At 36.2% G+C, this 27,065-nt stretch overlaps 1 protein-coding gene across 1 annotated transcript in view; it reads right to left on the bottom strand.

Annotated features, from left to right (window-relative positions):
• TSPAN6 (tetraspanin 6) overlaps positions 1 to 27,065 on the bottom strand; it is a 169,294-nt gene that overhangs the window by 12,838 nt on the left and 129,391 nt on the right. The gene's annotated exons all lie outside the window — the stretch shown is intronic.

Here is a 27,065-nt window from a genome sequence, read left to right as displayed (position 1 = left end):
TGGAACCTTAGGTAGGACAAGAGATTTTGTTAGTTTGTGCAGAGTGATGCTCCTGTGAATCTCAGAGTGATTTGATCAGTGAATGGAAAAGTATTTGCAAAGTCCCCTTCAGGAGACTGGGGAGAAAATTCAACCTCTCTAAGTTGAATTCTTGATATTCTCACAAGCAGTGTGGACAACCAAAGGTATAGGCTGAGCCCCCAGTCTTGGGGTTTGTTCATATGAAACTCATCCCCATAAAGGATAGGTCAAGCCCACCTAAAATTAGGCCTAAGAGTCACCCCCAGAGGACCTCTTTTGTTGCCCAAATGTGGACTCTCTCTCCAGCCAACACAACAAGCAAACTCACAATCCTCCCCCTGTCTACATGGGATATTACTCCCAGGGGTGTGGACCTTCCTGGTAACATGGGACAGAAATCCTGGAATGAGCTGAGACTCAGTATCAAGGGATTGAGAAAAACACTAGAATGAGCTGAGACCCAGCATCAAGGGATTGAGAAAACCTTCTCGACCAAAAGGGGGAAGAGTGAAATGAGACAAAGTGTCAAAGGCTGATAGATTCCAAACAGAGTTGAGAGGTTATCCTGGAGGTTATTCTTATGCATTAAGTAGATGTCACCTTGTTATTCAGGATGTAATGGAGAGCCTGGAGGGAACTGCCTGAAAATGTAGAGCTGTGTTCCAGTAGCCATGTTTCTTGATGATGATTGTATAATGATATAGCTTTCACAATGTGACTGTGTGATTGTCAAAAACTTGTGTCTGATACTCCTTTTATCTACCTTGTGAACAGACATGTAGAACATATGGAACAAAAATAAATAATAGGGGGAACAAATGTTAAAATAAATTTAGTTTGAAATGCTAATGATCAATGAAAGGTAGGGGTAAAGGGTATGGTAGGCATAATTTTTTTTCTGTTTTCGTTTTATTTTTCTGTTGTCTTTTTATATCTTTTTCTGAATTGATGCAAATGTTCTAAGAAGTGATCATGATGATGAATATGCAACTCTGTGATGATATTGTAAATTACTGATTATATATGTAGAACAGAATGATCATATATTAAGAATGTTTGTGTTTCTTTCTTGTAATATATATTTTTAATAATTAAGAAAATTTAAAACTATGATCCAGCTATATTTTGCTTAGAAGAAACCCATCTTAGATCCAAGGATACAAATAGATTAAAAGTGAAAGGATGGAAAAAGATGTTCCACAGAAGCTGTAGCCGAAAGAAAGTAGGAGTAGATGTACTAATATCAGACAAAATAGAAATTAAATGTAAATACATCATAAGAGGCAATGAAGGACACTCTATATTAACAAAATGGACAATTCATCAAGAAGAAATAATAATAATGAATGTGTATGTTCCCAATCAAGTGGCTCCAAAGTACATGAGGCAAACTTTGGCAAAACTGAAGGGAGTAATAGACGTTTCAACAGTAACAGTAGGAGACTTCAATACACCACTCTCCTCTATAGATAGAACAACCAGAGAGTAGATCAACAAGGAAATAGAAAAACTTAAACAACTTGATAAATGAATTAGACATAATAGACACATATAGGGTATTACACCCCAAAACACCAGGGTATACACTCTTCTCTAAAGCTCATGGAACATTTTCCAGGATAGATCATATGCTGGTACACAAAACTGTTCTTTATAAATTTAAAAACATTGAAATTATTCAAAGCACTTTCTCTGATCAGAATGGAATGAAGCTGGATATCAATAACCAACAAAGAATGAGAACTTTCACATATATAGGTAGATGAAATAACACACTCTTAAACAACAAGTGAGTTAAAAAAGAAATTGCTAGAGAAATCAGTAACTATCTTGAGACAGATGGAAATGAGAACATGACATATCAGAACTTATGGGATGAGTCAAAGGTAGTGCTGAGACAGAAATTTGTTTCACTAAATGCCTTTATTAAAAAACAAAGATGAAAGCATATTTGAATGAATGGGGGAACAAAATAACCATAGAAAGAATCAATACAAGAAAAAGTTAATTCTTTGAGAAAATCAATAAAATTGATGAACCACTAGCAAGGCTGACAAACTGAAAAAAAGAAGATGCAAATAAAATCAGAAACAAGAAGAGGGTTGTTACCACACACCCTGAAGAAATTTTAAAAATCATAAGAGGATACCAGGAACAACAATAAACTAGAAAATTTAGATGAAATGAAAAAAATACCTAGAAATACATGAACAAGCAACACTGACTTGAGAAGAAATAGAAGACCTCAACAAACCAATCACAAGTAGAGATTCAGCCATCAAAATTCTTCCTACAAAGAAAAGCCCAAGGCAAGATGGCTTCACATGGGAATTTTATCAAACATTCCAAAAAGAACTATATCAATCCTGCTCAAATTTTTCCAAAAAAATTGAGGAAAAAGGAACACTACATAACTCATTTTATGAAGCTAACATCATTCTAAATTGAAAAGATGATATAAGATAGGACAACTACAGGCCAATCTCCCTAATGAACATAGACGCAAAAATTCTCAACAAAACACTAGAAAACAAAATCTAACAACACATTAAAAGAATTATACACCACAACCAAGTGAGGTTCATATCAGGAATGCAAGGATGATACAACACAAAAAAAATCAATTAATGTAATACAGCATATTAACAAATCAAAAGGGGAAAAACATGATTATCTTGATTTATTCCGAAAAAATTATTCAACAGAATTCAACATGCTTTTCTAAGAAAACACTGCAAAAGGAAGGAATCAAAGGTAACTTACTCAATATGATAAAGGGCATATATGAAAAACCCATAGCCAGCCTCATACTCAATGATGAGAGAATGAAAGCCTTCCTCCTAATATTGAGAATGAGACAAGGATACCCCCTGTGTCAAGAATTATTCAACATTATAGTAGGAGTTTTATTTAGAGAAATCGGGCAGATAAAAGAAATAAAAGGCATCCAAATTGGAAAGGAAGTAGTAAAACTTTCATCATTTGCAGATGACATGATACTATATTTGGAAATCCTGAGAAATTTACGACAAAGTTACTGAAGCTAATTAACAATTTCAGCAAGGTGGTGGGATATAAAATTAATGTGCAAAAATCAGTAATGTTTCTGTACACAAGCAATGACCTTAGGAATCAATTAAGGGAAAAACTCCATTGAAAATAGCAACTGAAAGAATCAAGTATCTGGAAATGAACTTAACTAAGTATAGAAAGGACCTGCACACAGAAAACCACATAACCTTGCTAAAAGAAATAAAAGAAGACTTAAATAGGTGGAAATACATTCCCTGCTCATTGACAGGAAGGTTAAGTTAAGTTAAGATTTCAATTCTACTCAAAATGATCTACACATTCAAAGTAGTACCAATCACAATTGCAATGAGCTACTCTGAAGAATTGGAATAGCTAGTTGCCAAATTCATGTGGAAGGGAAAGAGACCCTGAATAGCTAAAATTATCTAAGAAAGAAGAATGAAGTAGGAAGTTTAACACTTCCTGATTTCAAAGCTTATTTTAAAGCCACAGTGGTCAAAACAGCATGGTACTGGCACAAAGATAGAAGCAACTGAGCCACGCTGGTTGTAGTAGGTGGCACCCAAATAGGAACCTTGAATACAGAGGAACTGTAAGGCAAGAGGGGGGAATGCTCCCATGGTGTGCACACAATTTGGAACTAAGGTAAGGGGGAGTGCATAAAAGTATAGCCAGATGTAATAATCGTGGGACATTTTGGTTCAAAGGAACAAGAATTATATGTATGTTAAAGACTATGCTTAAGGCTAGGAGAGGAAATGTTAAGAGAAGCCAGCTTAATGCCTTTTCAGATTTTGTTCAATAAACTTGTCCTTGGTTTCCTGAGGAAGGAACGGTCAATCCAGAGATGTGGGTTAAGGTGGGAAAACGGCTGAGACCATTACACAGCAGAAGGACCAGATAAAGTACCCATTTATGCCTTTTCTATGTGGTCCTTAATTCAGGAATGTATTGATCCTGGCCCACATAGTGGCCAGCTCCCAAAAACTGAGACAGCAGAGTCAAGTTGTGAGAAAAATTTAAAAGGAACTGTACATGGATATGACAGTCTTAAATTATCCTCAAAGAGCTCTACTTCCATAGAACCTACCCGCCCCCCCACCCCAGTTCTGAGAAACTGACCCTTCATAAACAGTCAGATGGGGGTGATGAAATAAAATTAAAGGTAGGAGCAAGAACAGAAATATATAATTCTGACCCTGAGGAGGAGGAGGAGAACTATCTAAATTCAGTTTTGTAAGACATTCATTTGAGTACTGCTACAAATGGGGTTTCTAGCAGTAGGAAAGTGACCTTTGAGTCTAAAACCCCTTTCTCTGCATCACTTTCTCCCCTACAAAACAGTATTCTTGGGACTCAAGCTGCAGGTGAAGATACCACCAATTTTTGTTTTTTTCCTGTCCTGAAGAGACCAGACCCCAAACTACTACTGCAGTTGCACTTTCTCAAACTATACAAAATGCCCATTTTGTTAATAACCTAGCTGAAAACACTTCTGTTGCCTTGCAAGAGCAAGAAAAAATAGATATTAAATTAGAAGTCAAACAGTGCTTTAGAGGTTGCAGTCATTGGCATTGGCATTGGCAATGAGGTAGAAAGTTTAAAATTCAGACATAAGTTGCTATGCCATGCTAATTATCAGTACATATGCATTATATCAGTTCTATATAATCAGACATTATGGAACTGGCCTAAAGTTCAAAAGCATTTGCAGAGAGTTTGGAGTCACCATAATATCAGTTTAAATTTAAAACCATTACATGAAGAAATTCTAAGCATGCAGAGAAGTTACAATGAAGTTGTTGATCCCACTACAGTGCACGGGACATCCTGAGTGAATTGCAAGGCTTTAATCCTCTAAATATTTTGAAATACTCAGCTCAGCATTTGATGGCTATAATCATTTTGCTACTAATCTTGTTTCTTATAATTTCAGTCAGAATCCGGATCCTCTGAAACCTCCAATTAAACACCTTCGAGCTGCATTTAAAAACAAAACAGAGGGAGATGTCTGGCGCAGATGAGACAGAGGTCACATGCTCGCTGCAGAGATACAGCAAAGCTGTCTCTGTGGGAATAGGCACCTGATGTCCTGAAAAGACTAAAGTGTTGCAAAGCTGTTTGAGTCTGGGGTGGAAGGAGGCCTTGGGAAATGTGTAACTTTTGACTCATCCAGGCACAAGGAAACAGATTGTTTAGCCTGTGCTTCCTCCTTCCCTGTTCTTTAGTTACACTTTTGTTACTTTCCATAATTTTAGGTTTTTATTTCTAGCTGTTCTAAGGTACTGGAGGCTAAAAAAACATATCAGTATAATGATTCAGCATTCATACTCATTTGTTAAACCTAACTTTCTTTGTACAACTCCACCATCACCTTCAACCAATCTCCCACTCTTTAGGGGTATTTGGGCTATGCCCATTCTAACTTTTCATGTTGGAAGGAACTGTCAATAAATTGGGATAAGGAAATGGAACTAGTTGATGTTTTGGAAAGGCTGGCCCCTCTGCATTTCAGGGCTTATGTGGTCCAGGGATCCATCTGGAGGTTGTAGGCTATTGAAAAGTTAGTCTAACACATGAAACCTATGTAGAATCTTTTATAACACCCTAGGTGTTCTTTAGGATTGGCTGGAATAGTTTTGGTTGGGGTCTGGCAAGTTATGAAGGTAGAAATGTCTAACTGAAGCATGCATAAGAGTGACCTCCAGAGTAGCCTCTCAACTCAATTTGAACTCTCTCAGCCACTCATAACTTATTTGTTACACTTCTTTTCCCCTTCTGGTCAGGATGGCATTGTTGACCCCACTGTGCCAGGGCCAGGATCATCCCTGGAGGTCATCTCTCATGCCACCAGGGAGACATTCATCCCTGGATGTCATGTCCCAAATAAGGTGGAGAGTAATGGTTTCACTTGCAGTGTTGGGCCTAGAGAGAGAAAGACCACATCTGAACAACAAAAGAGGTCCTCTATAGGTGACTTTTAGGCAAGCCTATAGGTAGGTTAAGCTTCTCCACTACATCCATAAACTTCACAAGAGCAAGACTCAAGATCAAGGGCTTGGCCTATTGAGTTGGGTATCCTTAATGTTTGGCACAGTATTTGGGGTTCCCAGGTGGTAAAATTTAACAGTTCCATAATTTTTTCCCCATCCCTCAAGGGACTTTGCCAATACTTCTGATTATCTGATTAATATACTCTGGGATGTATTCAGGCATTACATTAAGCTACACAGGATTAAAGGCTCTCATTCTTATTCTGGGCTCCCTGTGTTTGGATTGTTTAAATGATCTATCTGGACAAGTTGAGTTAGATTATGTGCTACAGAAAACCTAGCTTCTCAACATAATAAAAGTTTCCTTCTTTGGTCTCAAAGAGTAGGTGTAGTTCTAAACTACAGGCAATGCCTTCCTTACCCCTATATTCTGAATTACCTTAATCTTGATCTGATTGGCTTCATTCTTTTCTCTAAATGCCAGGTTATACATATATAAAATAGCCCCTCAAAATCCAGAAATAACAATTACCACTCTGGACTAAATATGACTACTATAAGAGCTTAAAATCTAGGCCCCAGTTTTCTTATAAATATTTTCTAAATAAGATCATACAATATTTGCTGTTTTGTTTGTGGCTTATTTTGCCCCACCAAATGTCTCACAGGTTCACTCACATCATTGTATGCTTCAAAACTGTGTTCCTTTTTGTAGCAGCACTGTGTTCGATCATATTTTTAGACATCATTTGCTGATCTATTTCTCAGTCAGTGCATCTCTCAGCCACCTCCATCTACTGGGCCTCATGTATACTGTCCAAGGTCATCAGTCCATCAACACTCTCAATTTTAGATAATTTCACTCTTCCTAAGAGAAAAATGGCCAATAAACATACTCTCACCAGATAGAAACTGCAAACCTCCCCCAACCCTTGTCCCATCCCCATTATGTACCCCTAGTATTACTGCAGTACTATTTATGTTTTCTTGTTAAACAGGCCAGAGCATACAATATCATTTTTTCCCCTATACCTTGAAATTATACACTCTTTGTACAAGAATCATACCTTTGCAGTAGTTCATGCAAGAACTTTATATTTGTAGTGTTAATTGGGATTAACACTACAGCAGTATTTGTGGGTCATATGGTAATTCAATTCTTAGCTTCTTGAGGCACTCGCAAACTCTCTTCCACAGAGGCTGCATCATTTTACATTTCCACCAGCAATGAATGAGTGCTTTTTATATTTATTTAATAAACATAACCACATACAAACACAAACATTCTTACCATATAATCATTCCATTCTTATATATAATCAATAACTGACAATATTATCAATGTTGTGTATTGATCATCATGATCATTTCTTAGAACATTTGCATCAATTCAGAAAAAGAAATGAAAGGAAAACAGGAAAAAATGCATAAATACCATATCCCTTACCCCTCCTTTTCATTGATCACTAGCATTTCAATCTACAAAATTTATTTTAACATTTGTTCTCCCTATTATTTATCTATTTTTAATCCATATGTTTACTCATCTGTCAATAAGGTAGATAAAAGGAGCATCAGACACAAGGTTTTCACAATCACATAGTCACATTTTGAAAGCTATATCATTATACAATCATCTTCAAGAAACATGGCTATTGGAACACAGCTCTACATTTTCAGGCACTTCCCTCTAGCCTCTCCATTACACCTTAACTAAAAAAGTGATTACATTTAGTGCATAAGAATAACCTCCAGGATAACCTCTCTACTCTGTTTGGAATCTCTCAGACATTTACGCTTTTGCTCATTTTCCTTGTCCCCTTTTTGGTCAAGAAGGTTTTCTCTCTCCCTTGATGCTGAGTCCCAGCTCATTCTAGGATTTCTGTCCCATGTTGCCAGGAAGGCTCACACCCCTGGGAGTTATGTCCCACGTAGAGAAGGGGAGGGCAGTGAGTTTGCTTGTCATGTTGGCTGAGAGAGAGAGAGAGGCCACATCTGAGCAGCAAAAGAGGTTCTCTTGGGGGTGACTCTTAGGCCTAATTTTAAGTAGGCTTAGCCTATCCTTTGCGGGGTCAAGTTTCATATGTACAATCCCCAAGATTGGGGGCTCAGCCTATTGCTTTGGTTGTCCCCATTGCTTGTGAGAATATCAAGAATTCTCCACTTGGGGAGTTGAATTTTCCCCCTTTCTCACCATTCCCCCAAGGGGACTTTGGAAATGCTTTTTTTTATTCACTGTTCAAATCACTCTGGGATTTATTGGGGCATCACTCTTGACAAACCTACAAAATCTCATGCCCTACTCTAGGTTCTAGTACTATGTGTTCAATTAAGCTATCCACATAAGTTACATTAGGAAATGCACTAGTCAAAATATAAATTTTGTACCAAGTAAACATTTTTTGCTTTGGTCTCACACATGAGTTAAAGTTTTGAAATATAAATTACCATCTATTTTCAACACCCTGTAGTATTGACATTCCTTTGTTCTTCCTCATGCAAAAACATTTTTAAATTTGTACATTTAGTCACTATCATTACATACTCTAGGCATTCTTAGATTATACCATCTCAGTCTTTAAGCCTTTATCATCTATCTTTCCTTCTGATTTCATTTATGCCCCCAGGCCTCCTCCCTCTATTAGTCTCACGTTTGGCTTCATTTAGTGTTCTAACATTATTGTGTTACAGTTAGGTAGTATTGTGCTATCCACTTCTGAATTTTTACAATCAGTCCTGTTGCCAATCTGTATCCCTTCAGCTCCAATTACCCAATATCAACCCTATTTCTCTCTCCTGATGGTCTTTGTTACCCACTGAAATTCTCGAAGTTCATTCACTAATGTCAGCTCATATCAGTGAGACCATACAGTATTCACCCTTTTGTTTCTGGCTACTCTCACTTAGCATAATGTCCTTAAGGTCCATCCATGTTGTTACATACGTCACAACTTTGAATGAGTGTTCTTATTTCTCCACATTCTCTTCAACACTTGTAATTTCCTGCTTTTTTTTAATATTAGCCATTTTCGTATGTATAAAATGATATCTCATCTTGGTTTTTATTTGAATTTCCCTTATATATAGTGATATTGAGCATCTTTTTATGTGCTTTTTATCAATTTGTATATATTCTTTGGAAAAATGTCTATTCAAGTCTTTGGACCATTTTCAGTTGGGTCAAATATCCATCTAAGAGGAGTCCACAAAGAGACATACTAGGATTTGAAATTATCAAATAAATAGTGCAAGAAAATTTCCCAGAGTAGAAGAATACAAGTCCCCAGAGTAAAAGAGCCTACCAAATGACCAACATTAAGCACAAAAAGAGACTGACCACCCTGAAATGATTTGCTTATCAACAATGAGAGCTGGTCTTTAATAAGCTTATGTTGTAAAGTATATTGCCCTTTTACAGTAGCTCTAATTTAGGGTGTGGGGATCCATGCAGCCATTTTGGTAGCTATTTCATTAGAATCAGTTGGCAGAGCCAAGGTGCTGATGAGGCCACAATCATTGGCCCAACCCTTGTGTGGACCATTGCAATTTATTTTGTTCCCTGGGCAGCAGCAAATGTGTCATTAAACATGATGGAGCCTGGGTGAGAGATTACAGAAACATCAGTACAAACCATCCCCAGCATGAGAAAAAACACTCTAAGAACCTGTCCTAGTATAAGTTCTGTATCTTCATATGTAAAAAAGCTGCCTCCTCATTTTGAATAACTATAATATTTATAAGTTATTTTATATAGTTGTTTACTACACATACCTTAGGCAGATATGTGCCTTGAAACCTCTCTGGAGAGGGAAATGGTTGAGTTCTCTGTATTTTGGGGTGGTTTTCTAGTCTTCTTTATTCACATAAAATTGCAAGCAAGAAACCAAAAGTGATTTTCAGGTCAATATTTCCAGGTACACAAATTTTATATGCCAGTCAGATTTATTGTAATAGGAATAGAATGAATTAAGTCAGCTGCTTCTAGATCGTGTTTGTGAATGATTTTCCAGAACACCTTGGAGACTGTCCATTTATGGCCTACTGTTCTCAGTAAAAAAAAAAAAATCAGTTCTTTGGCCAAGCATATGCTATTTTCCATTTTTCTTCCTCAGCATCTATGGCTGCACAGTGCCACATATTCTTTTCACCCACATTGCTTGACATTACCACATCTCATTAACTTTTTTACCCCTTACAGTGACTGTTCTTCTGCAAAATTCTTTGAATGATTCCTTTCTTTCCCTGTATCTCTCTTGTCCACTTTTCTAATGACCCTTTGGTAATATCCAAAGGGCTTATTTTAGAAGATAAGCAGGAAAAAAGAAACAGCTTCTCTTACTCTAGAATTTTTGTCCCATTTTAAAGTATGATATAATATTTATCTTGGAAGCACTTTTCTTTTTATTTTCAAAGTTAAATATTAATCAAGCCTGAATGTGAACCCATGAAAGAGCCTGTTCACCTCTCCATGCCTGTTTTATCCTTTGTAAAATTCACTCAATAAATTTCCCAGAAGCAATATCTTTGACTATAAATAATTTCTGTTTTTTAAGCCACTGTTTTCTCATTTCTCTCTGCCTAAGCATTCTGAGTCCTCTCTGTATGAGGAAGAAACTGAGGGATGGAGCCTTGTCATGATTTGATGAGGGTCATATGGCTGGTCTGTGGCATTCAGAAATAGCCTAGTAAACCCAGTAGACCAGACAGTCTTCCCACTCAACTGTAAATCATTTAAACTCAGATTTAAGTATAATACCTTACCTTGGACTCAGTGCCATAGTAAGTCATTTTATTGTTTCTGGCAGGGAAAGGGGGGGGGGGATGAAAGCTAATATAGTGGTTGAAATTCAAATCTATTTAACAGACTAAGAGTTAAAAAAAACTCACTGTTTTCCTCCAATTCCTTCATTTTGCATCCCAGACTTGGCCTTACTGGAAGAATGTATGAAGAATTATTAGTTTGTCTTCTCTGGAGGCAACTATCCCTACTATAGTGGGAAGAGCTCTGGAAAAGGAATCAGGATAACACAGGCTCTTTTCCTAACTGGGTCACTAAATAATTGTCTTACTTTGGGCAAGTTATTTCCTGACTCTGGCCTTCAGTTTTCCTATCTGTAAAAATAAGCATCATTGAGTAGAAAATCTCTCAGTTCTTTTTAGTCCCAGCTTTCTTTGATGCTATCACCAAAAAAGAAAAATAACTCACACTTTGAGAATGAACACATGAAATAATAGGAAAGTAGGAAAAGAGACCTTCTTCCACAAAGAAAAATCAAGAGTCATGAAGCTGAAAAATATACGATGGTGTTGGCAATTTAAGAATGGATTTAAACACAATTTGATATAGGTCAGTATTTTACAGAGAACCAAAAGACTTAGATTAGATGGACAATTTCCACACCTAAGCTGTCCTTTCTTTTCAAGAAATAAAAAGGGATATAGTATAGGCTCAAAGCAAGGTCTCTTGACCTTAAGAGATGAAGAATATAGAAAGATAGAATCCAACAAATGCAAAATCTTAGTACCCTTCAGTAATAATCTTCCAGAGGGTGGACACCATTGTTTCAGCTAGACACTGATAATATCATTGATAACAGAATGTAGCTGAAATTTGGCAAACATTCCCATATAACTGTCAAAATAAACTTATATTGCTATAACCAATGCCTGTTTTGTATACTTCTGTCCTCTATCACATTGTAGTAAGTGAGTCAGCTCATTGAAATTTTAGAGGGCGATTCTTCCAGAAATATGCTTCTCTAATTTAGGTATGCATTGGAATCAACTAAAGGATGTTGTTAAAAGACAGATTAGAGGTCACCATCCTAGGAACTGTAATGATGCACATGAATCTGTATCTTTAAAAGGACCACTGGAGATCCTAATGCCAATCAGAGCACACTTCAAGAAACACTGGGGTTGAAAAAATAACCCAGGCCCCTTCTAAATGAAAACTGCTCAGATATGGCCTTTTAGAATAAGTTTCTTTAAGCAAACAATCTCCTCACAGTGAGTTTTCCACCACACCAAAAATGACCAAGCAATACAAAGAAAATTCAGGTAAACTCCAAATCCAAGATAGTACGCATTTGGGGACTGAAAAAATATATAGATTATTGACTATCCACTCAGTTGCTTGTGTCTTCACCATAACCTTCATTGGTTTTGTTCCTGGGTAATTTTAACATGCTCTAATCTATTCCAGACATTGGTTTACTAAACTTCTCAGCAGAGTTTAAAACATTTTGTCCCTTCTTCTTGAACTTTCTTCCCTTGGATTCCATGATACCATGCTCTTAAGATTCAGCTCACATCTTTCTACCCGTGCTTTCTCAGTCTCTTTTGTGATCTCTTCTTCTAATGCCATTCTTTATAGTATATTAATCTACAGGTACTTATTTTAGGTACTCCTCATTGTACACACTCCTCTTGAGCAAGATCATCTTGTCACAAGGCTTTGATTACAATGTCTATGTTAACAAGTAGTAAATATGAAAATCCAGCTTTGGTCTGTCTCCTGCTCAGAGTATTCAAACATCTATCTGACTTCTTCACTTGAAGGATACTCAAGAACCTCTAACTCAACATATCCAAAACTGAATTTGCAAAACCTAGTAAAGCTACTGGAGATTGTAGCCAGGGCAACTAGGCAAGAAAAAGAAATAAAAAGCATTCAGATTGGTGAGAAGTTAGTGCTATCATCTCTATTTGAAGATATCATGATATTATACATAGAAAACCCTAAAGAATCCATGAAAAATCTATTCAAGCTAGTAAGTTAAGCAAGGTAGCAGTATACAGAATACAAAAATCACTTATAATCAATATACAAAAATCACTTATATTTCATACATTAGCAGTAAGCAACCCAAAAATTAAATTAATAAATCAATTCCATTTACAATACCATAAAAAAGAATAAAACATTTAGGAATAAATTTAGCTAAAGAAGTGCAAGACTTATACACTGGAAAATAAAAACATAATTGTAAGCAATTAAAGAAGACTTCAATAAATGGAAAGACAATGCATGTTCATGTACTGCAAGATGTAATATTATTAAGATGGCAATCCTTTCTGTTTTAGTTTCCTAGGCTATTTAAAGCAAATATCAGGAAATGGGATGGGTTTTTAAGAGGGAATTTATTCACCCATGGTTGAGGCTAGAAAATGTCCAAATCAAGTCATTATCAAGGTGATGCTTTAATCTAGAGGCCAGCTGCCACTAATCCTTGGCTCCTCTGCCACATGGCAAGGCACATGACAGAATTTGCTGGTCTCTCCCTTCTCTTCTAGGTTTCATTGCTTTCAGTTTCCTGCTTCCATGGCTTTATCTCTCTCTGCATTCTTTCTGCTTATAAAGGATTCTGGTGATAGGATTAAGTTCCAGCATCAATGATGTGGGTCACACCTTAACTGAAGTAATCTCATCAAAAGATACTACTTTTGACTTCCAGGAAAGATGACAGAGTAGGAAGACCAGTACTTCTCACAGCTTTTGATCAGCAAATTGTGATAACTGGATCCTGGCTTCAAACAGTGGTTTTAGTTCACCTCAGATAGATATTGCCTGACTATTGTCAAATCCCCACCTCCAACAGAGGCAAGGGTGGTGGAAGTTCAGACACAGGCCTTCCTTAGGGGCTGTGGGGAAAAGTTACTAAAGAGCTCCATCTTCTGGACAGGCCAGGAAAGCACAACTTTGGAGAGCTGTCATAAACCCTTTTGTATCTTTCCTGACCCTCTCCTTAGGGCTTCTTAGAACTAGTCTGTGCCCCCTTTGTAGGTCACTGGCCCTGTCTGACAGTAAAATATTGATTTGGGAAAAGTCATCTCCAGGATGGTTCTCCTCCCAGAATTTGCCATACAGGCTAAAGTGGCTAAAGTTAATGAAAAAAAATTTAAAACAAATTAGAAACACTACAGAGAACAAAAAAAACAAACAGACAGAACTGATCAAGATTCCCAGAGAAGGAACAAAGGAAAGGAAGCTATCCCCGAGCATGAAACAATTGCACAAAGAATGCAATCTTCAAAATTGTGCTACATACCCAGGTCAAGAATCAGATGAAGAAGAGCTGAGAAAAATTGTTTGTTAAACACAGTCTAGAATAAGTTGAACCAAGAATCAAAGAAGAGCTGTAACATAAAACCAACCAACAATAAAGCCCTAGGCAAGAGAGATAAACTGAATATAGAGTAAACTCAACAAGATAATCAGATGCCTAGACATTAGCAAAAAATTACTAGCTATACTAAGAAACAGGAAGGTATGGTTCAGTCAAAGGAATACATTTAAACTTTGAAAAAAGACACAGAATTTGGAAAAAGTAATCAGAAATGTTCAAACAAATCTTCTAAATCAACTCAAGGAAAATACGGCTAAAGAGATAAAGGATATTAAGAAGACAGTGGGTGAGCATAAAGAAGAATATGAAAGTATGAAAAGAAACATAACCAAACTTATGGAAATGAAAAGCACAATAGAACAGATTAAAAATACAGTGGAGGCATAAAATAGCAGATGTGAAAAGGCAGAAGAAAGAATCAAGGAATTATATGATAGGATGATCAAAATCTCACAGGCAGAAGTAAGATATAGAAAAGAATGGGGAAAAAATTAAGCAAGGTTGCAGAGAATTGTATGACAGCATGAAGGACACAAATATACATGTCATGAGTGACCCAGAAGAAGAGTAGGGAAAAGGAGCAGAAAGAATATTTGAGGAGATGATAACGAAAAATTTCCCTAATCTGATGAAAGACATAAATATATATGTTCAAGTACAATGTAAACCAAACAGGAAGAAATCCCAATAGATCCATTCCAAGATACATGATAACCAGAATGTCAAAAATAAAGAGAGAATTCTGAAAGCAGGAAGAGAAAAATGATTTATCACATATAATAAAACTGCAATAAGATTAAGTCCTGGTTTCTAATCAGAAATCATGAAGGAAAGAAGTCAGTGAAAGAGAAAAACTGCAACCTAAGTATTCCTTATCCAACAAAACTGCCTTCAAAAATGAAGGAAAGATTAAATTATACACAGATGTTAAAAAGCCGAAAATTTGTCAACAAGAGACCAGCCCTACAAGAAATACTAAAGGGAGTTCTGCAGGCTGAAAGGAAATGACAGGAGAGAAAGTGTTGGAGAAGAGTGTAGAAGTAAAGATCATTAGTAAGGATAACTAAAAGGGTAAAAAGGGAGTAAAAAATAAGATATAACATATAAAAATCAACAGGTGAAATAAGTTCTGCCCTTACCTTAATGAGAATGAATGTTAATGGATTAAACTCCCCAAACAAAAGACATAGATTGGTAGAATGGACAAAAAAAAAAGTACGATCCATCTACATGCTGTCTACAAGGGACTCACGTTAGATACAGAAACGTTGAAAGTGAAAGGGTAGAAAAAGATATACCATGCAAAATAGTAACCAAAAGAAAAAAAAAGAGCTAGGGTAGCTATATTAATATCAGACAAAATAGACTGTATGTCAAAAGCTATTATAAGTTACAAAGAAGGACTCTATATATTAAAAAGTGACAATTAACCAAGAAGGAATAACAACTATAATATTTATGCACCTAAATATGGTGTGTCAAAATACATAAGGCAAAATTGAAGCGAAAAATAGATACCTCTACAATAATAGTTGGAGACTGCAATTCAGCACTCTCATCAATAGATAGAATATATAGACAAAGGATCAGAATGGAAATGGAGAACTAGAATAATATGATAAATTAATTAGTCTTAGCAGACATATGCAAAACATTGCACCACCAAACAAGTGGGATATACAAGTGTGCATGAATCATTCTCTAGGATAGACCACATGCTGGGTCACAAAACAAGTCTCAATAAATTTTAAAAGATTGAAATTATGCAGAACACTCCCTCTGACTACAATAGAATGAAGATGGAAATAATAGACAGAAAACTGGAAAATTCACAAATATGGAGGGTAAACCACTGATTCTTAAATAGTGGGTCAGAGAAGAAATTGCAAGAGAAATCAGTAACTATCTTGAGAAAAATGGAAATGAGAACACAACATATCAAAACTTATGGGATGCAGCAAAGGCAGTGCCATGAGGGAAATTTATAGCCCTAAATCCCTACATTAAAAAAGAAGAAAGAACTAAAATCAAAGACCTAACTGCATACCTGGAGAAACTAGAAAATGAACAGCAAACTAATCCCAAAACAGACAGAAGAAAAGAAATACCAAAGACTACAGCAAAAATAATTTGAGAAATAAAAAGCAATAGAGAATTTTAAAAAATTGGTTCTGTGAAAGGATCAATAAAGGTGACAAACCATTATCCAAACTGACAAGAAAAAAGAAGAGAAAAGGCACAAATAAATAAAATCAGACAGGAAGGGCATTGCTACTGACTTCACAAATGTAAAAAGGATCATAAGGGAACACTGTGATCAACTGTATGCCAACAAATTATACAGCTTAAATGAAATGGACAAATTCCTAGAAACACAAACAACCTACACTGATGCTAGAAGAAATGGGAAGACCTCAACAGACCAAGTAAAAGTAAGAGATTGACTCAATCATCAAAAACTTCCCACAAATCCCAGGACCAAATGGTTTCACAGGTGAATTCTACCAAGCATTCTAAGAAGAATTAAAATGAATCCCTCTCAAATTCTTCCAAAAAATTGTATCAGAGGGAACACTAACTAACTCGTCCCATGAAACCATTATCATCATTATGCCAAAGCCAGATAAAGATATTTACAAAAACTGAAAATCACAGATCAATTTCTCTAATGAATATAAACCAAAATTCCTCAGCACAATACTTGCAAATTGAATCCAGCAGCACCCTAAAAGAATTATACACTATGATCAAGTGGGTTTTATCCCAGGTACCTAAGGGTGGTTCAACATAAGAAAATCAATTAATGTAATACACCACATTACCAAATCAAAGAGGAAAACCCACATGATCATCTTGATTGATGGAGAAAAGGCATTTGGCACAATCCAGCATCTCTCTTGATAGAAACACTTTGAAAGGTAGGAATAGAAAGAAACTTCCTCAACATGATAAAAGGCATGTATGAAAAACCCACAGCTAACATTGTGCTTAATTGTGAAAGACTAAAAGCTTTCCATCTAAGATCAGGAATAATACAAGAATGCCCACTGCCACCATAGTTATTCAACATTATGCTAAAAGCTCTATCTACAGCAGTTAGGTTAGAGAAAGGAATGAGTCATCCAAATTGGAAAGGAAGAAGTAAAACTTTTATTATTTTCAGATAACATGATCCTATATAGAGAAAGTCCACAACAAAGGTAGTAGAAGTAATAACAAGTTCATTCACTTGGTGAAATACAAGATCAACATGCAAAAATCAGTAGTGTTTCAGACTAGTAATGAACAATCTGAAGAGGAAATCAAGAATAAAAATTCCATTCACAATAGCAAAAAAACAATCAAATATCTAGGAATAAATTTAACCATGGATGTAAAGGAGTTATACACAGAAATCCATAAAATATTGTTCAAAAAATCAAAGAAAACCTACATAAATGGAAGGATATTCCATGTCCATGGATTGGAAGACTAAATATAATTAACACAACCCCAATCAAAATTCTAATTTCATTTTCATTGGAAAATGAAAAACCAATTATCAAATTTGTTTGGAAGGGTAAGAGGCCCTGAATATGCAAAAACATCTTGAAAAAGAACAACGAAGTTGAAAACTCACACTTTTTGACACTAAAGCATATTTCAAAGCTACAGTGGTCAGGGGTGCAAGGGTAGTTCAGTGGTAGAATTCTCGCCAGCCATGTGGGAGACCCGGGTTCAATTCCCAGTCCATGCACTTTCCAAAAAAACAAAAAACAAGCAAAACTAACAAATGAAAAACAAACAAAATTTCACCAAATGGTGCTGCAATAACAGGCTACTCGCATGGGAAAATAATGATATGAGACTCTGTCATACAGCATACAAAAAAAAAACTACAGTGGTCAAAACAGCATGGTACTGGCATAAAGATATATATACATATTAACTAATGGAATTGAATGGAAAGTTCAGAAATAGACCCTCAGATCTATGAACAACTGATCTTTAACAAGGCTGCCAAGTCTAGTCAATTGGGATAGAATTGTCTCGTCAACAAATGGTGGTGGAAAAACTGGATATCCATGTAGAAAAGAATGTAAGGAGACCTTTATCTCATACCCTATATAAAAATAATTCAAAATGGATCAAAGATCTAAATATAAGAGACAGTACTACAAAACTCATAGAAGAAAATACAAGGAAACATCTTCAATATCTAGTGATATGAGGTAGTTTCTTAGACCTTAAAATCAAAGCATAAGCAATGAAAGAAAAAATAGATAAGTGGACCTCTTGAAAACTGAATACTTCTGTACATCAAAGGACTTTGTCAAAGGATGAAAAAGCAGCAAACTCAATGGTAGAAAATATTTTGAAACCACATATGTCATAAGGATTTAATATCCAGAATGTATAAAGAAATATTACAACTGAATAATAAAAAGACAAGAACTCAATTTCAAAGTGGGCAAAACACATAAATAGACATTTTTTCAAAGAGGAAGTACAAATCAATATGAAAGATATGAAAAGATGCTCATCTTCACTATATATTAGGGAAATGCAAATCAAAGCCACCAGGAGATATCACTTCATACTACTAGAATGGCCACTATTAAACAAACAGGAAACCACAAGTGTTGGAGAGGGTGTGGAGAAATAAGAACACTTCTTCATGCTGGTGGAAATGTAAAATGGTAAAGCTGCTGTTGAAAATGGTTTGGCAGTTCCTCAGGAAGTAATTATAGAGTTTACTATGACCTGGCCATCTTATTACATGATATATACTCTGAAGATCTGAAAACCAGGAAGTGAACAGACATTTACACACTGATGTTCATAGCAGCATTATTCACAATTTCTAAATGATGGAAACAATCCAAGTGTCCATCAAAAGATGAATGGATAAACAAAATGTGGCATATACATATGATGGAATATTATTCAGCAGTAAGAAGGAATGAAATTCTGAAGCACATGACAATATAGTTGAACCATGAGGACATTCTATTAAGTGATATAAGTCAAGACACAAAAGGACAAATATTGCATGCTCTCACTAATATGAACTACTTATAATACTCATAGATGTAAAATCTACAACATAGGATACCAGGGGATTGAATGAGGCTACAAAATGGGGAGCAGCTGCTTAATATGTGTGGGGAACATTTAACTAGGTTGAACATAAACGTTTGAAAATGGATCGAGGTGATGGTAGCATGTTATTGTGAGTATAATTAATAGTGCTTATTTGTAACTGAATGTGGTTGAAGGGGTAGGTTAGAGCTATGTATGTCACCAGAAGGAAAGCTAGAGGTGAAAACATGGGATAGTATTACACAGTGAATCCTGTAATGGAAGATTATGGTGATTAACAATAAAAACATAAAAAAGCTCTTTTATGAACTAACATATGACACTATTACAAGGAGTTAATAATAGAGTGGTATATGGGAGAAAATGTACTTATTGGAAACTATGGACTATAATTCAGTAATATCTTAATATTCTTTCATCATCAGTAACAAATGTGCCAAACCAATACTAGGCACCAACAATAGGGGGACATTAGGATTATGGGAAGTTTTGGGTTTTCTTTTTTCTTTTTATCTTATTTTTTTGAATAATGAAAATGTTCTAAAATTGATTGTGGTAATGATTGCACAATTATGTGACAATACTAGGAGCAACTGATTTTATACTTTGGATGGGTTGTATGGTGTTCTAGTTTGCTAGCTGCTTGGAATGCAATATACCAGAAACAGAATGGCTTTTAAAAAGAGGAATTTAATGAGTTGCTAGTTTACAGTTCTAAGGCCAAGAAAATGTCCCAATTAAAGTAAGTATATAGAAATGTCCAATCTAAGGCATCCAGGGAAAGATACTTTGGTTCAAGAAGGCCAATGAAGTTCAGGGTTTCTCTCTCAAGTGGAAAGGCACATGGCGACCACAGTCACAATCTCTCATCTGGAAAGGCACATGTTGAACACGGTCAGGGTTCCTTTCTCATCTGGAAGGGCACATAGAAAACACAACATCATCTTCTAGCTTCTTCTCCTGGCTTCCTGTTTAATGAAGCTCCCTGGAAGGCATTTTCCTTCTTCATCTCCAAAGGTCACTGGCTGGTGGACTCTGCTGCTCATGGCTATGTCATTCTGCTCTCTCTGCATCTCCATTCTCCAAAATGTTTCCTCTTTTATAGGACTCCAATAAACCAATCAAGACCCACCCAAATGGGTGGAGACATGTCATCACCTAATGCAGTTTAACAGCCACTCTTGACTAAATCACATCATCCAGGGAGATGATCTGATTTTAGTTTCAAACATACAGTATTGAATAGGGACTACTCCACCTTTATGAATTGGGATTTTGATCAAAACATGGTTTTCCTAGGGGGCATACTTCCTTTCAAACCAGCATATATGGTATGTGAATATATCTCAACAAAACTGCATTTTAAAGACAAAAGCTAATAGGTCCATGAAGGCCTAAATAACAGATGGTGCTGTTCTTGAGGTTATAAGCAATTATTAAAGATAAAATAAAAATATCCTTTTAATTGTAGCAACATGGTTTTTTTGAAACACAAAAACAAATACACTGGATAAAGTAGAACCTAAATTTTTTAAAATACAAATATACTAACTTGCACAGGAAGTGTGGTTAACCCAAATCATTGGGGGGTTTTCTTCCTAAACTCCTACAAGTAAGAGCCAAAGAACACACATCTAAGGATTAATATAAATTTGGTTAGACTTAACTTAAAACGTGTACAAAAAGTCACTCTTACCCCTACACCTTTGTACAAAAAAAAATTAATAATAAAGGAAAATTAGTTTGTCATAGAGAAAAAGATCAGAGACCTAAATGTGAGAAACAGGACCATAAGATTCCTGGAAGAAAATGTAGAGAAGCATCTTCAAGATCTTGTGTTAGGCAATGGTTTCTTAGACTCTACACCCAAAGCACAAGCAATGAAAGAAGATATAGATAAATGGGACCCCCTCAAAATTAAAAAGTTTTCCGCTTCAAAGGAGTTTGTCAAGAAAGTGAACAGGCAACCTATTTAATGGGGAAAAAACACTTGGAACACATATCCAATAAAGGTTACTATCCAGAATATATAAAGAGATCTTACAATTCAGCATTAAAAATAACAAACAACTCAATTGAAAAATGGGCAAAAGACTTAAATAGGCATTTTTCCAAAGGGTGTACACATGCTCAACATCACTAGCTATTAAGGAAATGTAACTAAAAACCACAATGTCTTTTCACACCTACTAGAATAGTCACTATGGTAAAAACAGAAAATTACAAGTGTCGGAGAGGATGTGGAGAAATAGGAACATTTATTCAGTACTGGTGGGAATGTAAAATGGTTTAGCCACTATGGAAGTCAGTCTGGCAGCTTCAGAAAGCTAAGTACATGCCCAAATGCAACACATCAGAGATGGATTGGCTTTTAATAAAAGGGAATTTATTTAGTTAAAAATGTATAGTTCTTCAGAGGAAAGGCAGCTAACTTTCATCTGAGGTTCTTTCTTATGTGGGAAGGCTCAGGGTGATCTCTGCTGGCCTTCTCTGCAGGCCTCTGAGTTCCATCAACTTTCCCTGGGGTGTTTTCTTTCTGCATCTCCAAAGCCCTGGGCTGAGCTGTGAGTGCTAAGATGAGGTAGGCTGAGCTGCTTGGCCTGTGCTGCATTGACCTCTCTCATTTAAAAATCCAGCCAATTAAATCAAACATCATTCAGGCACTCCCCCTAGCCGACAGCAGATGTAGTCAGTGACAAGTGAGCTTCACATGCCATTGGCTCATGTCCACAGTAACAGAACTAGGCACCTTCACCTGGCCAATTGACACCTGAACTTATCTAACACACTCCCCTACCCCAAAATACACCTTATACACTATATAACTTTGCTCATGTTACTCTGGTTGCCCTTCCACATTTTCTCTTCACCAAAATCTTATTTTTCACAGCGTTTGATCTTGCAGAAGATTTTGATACAGTTTACCACCACCTTCTTTGTTAAATACACTGTTCTCTTGGCTTTTTGAAAGCTCAGTATTTTCCTAGCCACTCCATTTCTATCTCATTTGCCAGCTACTTCTCTATTATTTGACTTCTAATGCTGGGATTTCTACAGTGAAATTCAGTCAGCCAATGGATAAATGGACTAGTGTAACCCATAATGTGAAAAGGCAGTAAAACAATCTTCTACAAAGCCCTGAGCAAACAAAAGTGACCTAAGAATTTTAGATCCTGTCATTTTCCCTTCAACAGATAGATATTCTCCGAGCATATAAAAATTCAAGAAATATAATATCTATGAGTGCTTCTTAAAAAAAAAACTAATAGATGACAAAATCTAGGAAACCAAGAGATATATCAAACTAAAGAATTCACAAATAAAGAAATTATGGTAAAAGGACTAAATACAGAACTTAGAGAATTCTACGTGAAGAACAGAAATGTAAATGTTACAAATGTTAGAATGTAAAAATAATATAACTAACAAAAATCAGGAGTTAGGAGGGGAAGTGCAAAGGGATTCATTTCCTCAGATTTCATAATAATAGCTCATTTCCTCATATTTATAATAGCTTACTACATGCCAGTAACTGTAAAGTATTTTACATTTATTAACTCATTTATCCCTCCCAACAACCCAAAGAGAAAAATAACTTTAAATCTCCATTTTAGAGATGAGCAAACTGGGGCACATAGAGATTAAATCATCTACCCACCTTCAAACAGCTAGTAAGTAGTAAAGCTGATTTGAACCTAAGCAATCTTCAGAACCCATGCTCTTAACCACTACCTTAGAAATGGGCCAGTTACTATCAAAACTTGAAACATAGAAATAAAAATATAATGACTGCAACCTCTTTATATTTTACCAATCTTTAATCTTAACTTTAAAATAGTCTTTCAGAGAGTTAAATTATAAATTAAGACTTTCTCTAACCAGCTCCCTTCCCCCTGCCTGGTATGAGTTGCCCATTAACTGTAGGATGACCAGAACTAATGTATGTAATTTGGGTCAAATTTGCCCCCTAGAATCTCTAGAGTGGGAACCTAGCCCCTCTTTTCCCTGGGTCAAAGCTGGTTACAGAGAATTTGCAGTCACTTTGGAGCTTTTGGCTCTTCTTTTACTTTGTCCACCCCTTAGTAGGCCAGCAAACCAGAACTGTGCCCTGTCTCTTTCCACAGGATTCATGTTGTACTAAACCCCATTGCCATCTCCTATGCCCACAAAACATCTCTCAGCAAGGAACTGTGGGTTAGTTAGACATCACTTTGGCATTGTTTTATGCTGTGAGGTGAACATAGATGCCATGGCATGTCAGGACTGACATCCAGTGTTTGATTTTTATTTCCCTTTTTAAAATTGTCCCATTAAAGTTAAGGTCTGGGGTGTGTTTTCTTCCCCATTACTTTAGCACTCATCTCCTTTCAAACTTTCTGTACCAGCTGTACCTCAGGCTGAAGAGGCTCTGGGCCTTCCTCTCTTGGTTCCTTCTAGAGACCTTTTTCTGTAGAAGGGACAGAATTGTCCCTCTACAATTCTGTCTTCTCACAGTAGCTAGACTGAGATAAAAAAAAAAAAACAAAAAAGAAATTGTACCTCTCACATGCTAAAATCCTTCAACGAACTCCCATTTTTCTTAGAATAAACTTCAAATACTTTACCATAGCCCTTGTGGCAGAAACTGTAAGGGTAGACAACCAAATATGTTTCCCCCTTCTATAAGAAACTAAAATTTCATTAGGAGTTGAAAGTAAAACCTCCAAGGACTCCATTATGGCTAGGGGTAGCCATCTAACCCATTTCTGGCCAATAAGATAAGCAAAAATCTATAGGATAGGGCTTCCAAGAAAACTATTACTGTGCTAAAGGAAAGAGACAAACTCAGCTGGTACATGTCTTTTGCCCTTTGCTCTTCTCCCTCTTTCTTGCCTGGAAGTGGAAAAGCAATCAAGGAAACATGAAGATGGAAGCCACTCTCAAAAGATCACAGAACGGGAAGACAGAAGCATGATTTTTGCACTTGCACCAGCCCTAGACTGCTGACCTTGAGAATTCCTTGATTATTTGGTTAAGCCACCATAACTTGGTTTCTGTTACATACAGCCCAAAACAGTCCTAATGGGTACAATCTTGCATGATATGACCCCTGCCTACCTCTTCAGCCTTATCTCAAATAACTCTCTCCCTACTACACTGTACTACAACCACACTGACCTTCTTATTCTTTGAACACTTCTACTTTCCTGCTTCAGGGTATCTGCATGCACTATTCCCTCCACATGGAATAATCTTTTCCCCATTCTTCAACAGCTAACTCCTACTTATTATTCAAGTCTGAGCTTAAGAGACATCACAGCATGGCCTTCTCTGATCCTCCCTAATCCAAAGTAGGTGCTTCCACATGACCCTACACTTTTCCTTCATAGCAAGCTTCAATACATATATACACACATACACACACACTTTTATCTATGGGATTTTTTTGTGTTTAATGTCTGTCTCCCCAACTGGATGCTGAGCTCTATTTGGGGACTGTGTTTGTGTCGTCCATTACTGAATACATATCCAACCCCTATAATAGCATCTGCCAAATAGGAGGCACTAAGTGAATATGTGCTAATGAATGGACAAACCTACAGAAATGCCACAACTTTGGTGATATTTTCCCTGTTCTTCTTAATCAGAATTAATCATTCCTCCCTCTATGCTTCTGCAACACATTGTTTGGACCATTATGTAATTCAATCATATCCAACAAATAAAAAATGTTTTCAAGGATCTCAATGCCAGTTCTGGAGTAAAGCACATAAAAACTAATTGTAATGCAGTATAATAAGCACAACAGTTGAACTATGAATAAGATACAGAAATATAAGGAAGAGAATGAGTAACCTAGTGAAGTGTTAGGATTCCAGATAGAAGTAACATCTAGGTAGCATTTTGAAGGCTACATGGAAATTTTCCAGGAGAGAAGGGTAGGGAAGGAAATCCAGGCAAATATTATGTCACATGCAAATAATCGGGAGTGTAAAAAAGCATAGCGTGTTCAGTGTCAAGAGAGTATAAAGTGTGATGAAGGCATCAGAGGCATAGTGTAACATTATCGAGGGGAACCAACTGACTCAGTAATCATAAGTTTCTCCATGGGACTTTACTCATTATTTTTCTTGTTTTTAAAAAGAAATCCTGGCCAAAAAAAAAATGTATAACAAATAGAACCAAGACTTATATTTCAAAATTTACATAATCAATTTATACACAATCATGTTTTCAACAGTTATGAAATGACTCCCCTTTGAGATAAGTTGGTACGACATTAGGATATGGATGGAGTCCTATCTACCTGCCCCTTTGCGCAACCCTGTTGTGATCCACAGTTGGCCCACTCTCTGTAGATTATTTAAAATCAAGGTTGGAGAAAATAGGTAGGGTCCAGACCATGAACTACCTAATATGTCACCATAAAGTAGCTTGGATTTTATAAATGAGGAATTATTTTAAGCAGGAGAGAGATTATCCTCAGATTGGAGTCTTAGAAAGATCATCTTGAAGACAGTGGATTGTTGCTGGGGAAATCAGTTAGAAAACGTTAACTATGAGAACCTCATCTAAGACAGTGGCAATTGAGAGTGCAGAGAACAGGACTGATTGAGAAGATAATTCAGAGGCAGAATTTACTGACTTAATAATTGATTAGCTGTGGAGTTAATGACAGATTATTTGGAGGTTTCTATTCTAGAGACTAATAATAATTTCATTTAGTAAGAGAAGAAATACAGAAAGAAGATTAGGTTTGGAAGGGGAGATAATTCAGTTCAAGACTTGTGATATCTGAGGTGCCTATGGGGTATACAAGTGGAAATGTCCAACAAGTTAGATGGACATATGGATCTGGAGCTCCAGGAGAACAGCTGTGCTACAGATATGGATTTGACACTTGTCAAATATGATGATGACTTAAACTAAGGCTGTAACAGTGAGCATAGAGAGGAAAGAATGGCTTTGAAAGATATGAGGCTTTAGAATAACTATAACCTTGTGACTAATTGGATAAGGGAATATGTACAAGAGGAGGGAATTTATGATAAATCTCAGGTTTCTGAATTGGGAGGCTGAGCAGGTGGTGTGCCAACAAGCAAGATAGGGAGTATGGGAAAGAAAGTAGGTTGGGGGAAGGGGAAGCAGGTATTGAAGAAACATAAGTTTTATATGGGATACGTTGAATTTGAGATGTCTCATGTGCATCCAGGTATAGACGTTCACATAGCCTTGAAATTCAAGAAATAAAATTAGGGTAATATGTAGGTATTGTTTTAAACTATAGGAGTGGATAAGATCATCTAAGAAGTTTATGTAGAGTAAGAAGTCATCATTATCAAGGACAGACCCATAAGAAATATCAACATTAAGAAAAAGAAAGTAGAAAAGTAAAGGAAGCTGAAAAGGAACCAAGAGGTAGGATAATGAGAGAGAACATATAATTAACCTTTATTTTACTCTGCTTTTAATTATAATTAATTGAGTACATATTGATCTCAGTCCTCAGAGGGCTTTAACATGGTTAAAATGTTATTCAGTTCTGAGGAGGAAATGTCATTCATTCTGAATCTCCAAAGCTAAGCACACTGCCTGACATTTAATATCCCCACAATACGTATTTGTTTAAGAGAATGGAATTGAAATTAGGACTTCATTCCTCCTTTTTTGTTTTGTTTGCTTACTTCTGGAATGTGCAACATGTGTTGACACTGATATTTTAAGTTCAAAGTGAAAAATCATTTCAATGTGTCCTAATCTTGGTCTCCTTCCAATCCAACCCCCAGGACAATAGTTTTCATTATAACTTTCTGTCTTCGCCATTCTG

This window comes from Tamandua tetradactyla, chromosome X, assembly GCF_023851605.1.
Source record: "Tamandua tetradactyla isolate mTamTet1 chromosome X, mTamTet1.pri, whole genome shotgun sequence".
Classification (NCBI taxonomy): domain Eukaryota; kingdom Metazoa; phylum Chordata; class Mammalia; order Pilosa; family Myrmecophagidae; genus Tamandua; species Tamandua tetradactyla.
Note: the sequence above shows the minus strand (reverse complement) of the source record. Positions and strands in the feature narration are given on the sequence as shown.